Source organism: Mus caroli, chromosome 11 (genome assembly GCF_900094665.2).
Source record: "Mus caroli chromosome 11, CAROLI_EIJ_v1.1, whole genome shotgun sequence".
NCBI lineage: Eukaryota > Metazoa > Chordata > Mammalia > Rodentia > Muridae > Mus > Mus caroli.
In genome coordinates, this window is record NC_034580.1 from 44,468,931 (window position 1) to 44,470,752 (window position 1,822).

A 1,822-nucleotide genomic window follows, 5' to 3' on the forward strand; every position below is an offset into this window, starting at 1 on the left:
AAGGAGCTAAAGAGACTAGTCTTGATGTCTGTTCTGATATATACGTACTCTTTAGAAATATATTACTTCAAATAAAATAGAGCCTCTTTAAATGTTTGAGACATCATTCTTAGACCTGCCTCTCAGAGTCTGGTGAAGGAATCAAGTTCCATTTCCCAACATCCTTTTNGATATTTAGAGATGGAGTACTGTCTTCATGTGGGACAATTTCAATGCCAGCCCTATTACAGGTGAAGGGACTCTAGCCAGGCCAAGCACAGTAAACATGGCCCTGGCAGGCCTTTCCCTTCTCCCCCTCTGCCTTGCTAAAAACTGTTAGATGACATTCCTAAAGCTAACCATCAAGTTCTAGTCCCGTATTTGGCCAGTTCCTCTTGAGGCTGACTACCAAGATTTGGCTTTCAGAGTATTGAAGTCCAACAATGAAAAATCCCCTTTGGCTCACCTAATTAACATGCCCAATTAAAATCAAGCACCACGTTCTAACCCACGGTTTCCCCCTTTACCTCCACAAACCACCATTTTCCTATGTGCCACATTGGTCTCCTCTCTATCCAGAAGCAGTCCTTTGTCCCCACCAGGACAAATAAATGCCCATCCCCTCTCCTTGGCCCCTTGGCCAGCATCCCATATCTTCTGTCTCTTATTCCCTGTTTTCTGTCCCTCTGGAGCAAAAACATCTCATTGTGCTGAGAACTTGGTCTTAGGAGTCCTGAGCCAACTCTGAGGTTCCCTACAACAAATATGCCTCCACACTGTGCATAATGAATTAACAGGAGCAGGCAAGTGACNTGGTCAGGGGATCAGGAGGCTGGGTGGCAGAGTTCCACGGGAGAAGGGCTTCTCCCTTCTTTGTGGAGAAAAGCTCCCACCTGCCTACCTATCCCCCTTCCTTCTTTCCTTCTATTTGTAGTTTGAATTTATCCTTCAAATATTCACATATTGAGGGGCTGGGGATGCATATCAGTTGGTGGTAGAGCAGGCATGAAACTCTAGATACCATCCCTAGCACTATGTAAATCAGGTATGGTGTCTCATACCTGAAATCTCAGCACTCAAGAGNTAAAGTCAAGAGAATCATAAATTCAAGGTCATCCTTGGCTAACTAGTGTGTTCAAGTCCATCCTGGACTACATGAGACCCTGTCTCATATGTGTGTGTATATGTATATGTGTATGTATGTATGTATATATGTGTGTGTGTGCGCACACGTGTGCATGTATGTATGTGTATTGTATATGTGTATGTAAATATGTGTGTATATATTATATACACAATTTAATCCTTAAATCAATGTGATAGTGTTAAGTGTGGGAGGATTGACAACATCTTCAAGGTACAGCCTCTGCCCAGGTCTGGTTTCTCTAGAAAAAGACAAGATGCACAAACCAGCGCACTTACTCTTTTGTATCACAGGATGGTGCCCTGTACCATGACATGAAACAGAAAAAAAAAAATTTAAAAACAACTTATCAAGTCCCTGGACTTGCTAGGAAAATAAGCTTCTCTTCTTTATAAATTACCCAGCCTTGTGGTGGGGATTAGTAATAGAAAATACACTAAAAGTTGCCTCTTTTTTCTATACCTAAAATAAATTACACTGAACATTTTCACTTACCTTTTTTTCATGGACATCTCGTGTCATTAGTACATAAAAGTCTAATCCTATTACCTGGCTCTCTGGTTCTCCACTCTGGATGGCTGTTTTAACTCCCTTTCTATTGCTGTAATAAAATTCCCCAATAGAAAGCAACATAGAAAAGAAAGTCTTTAATCAGCTTACCATTCTAGGTTAAAGTTCACCATAACAGGAAGTCAAGGC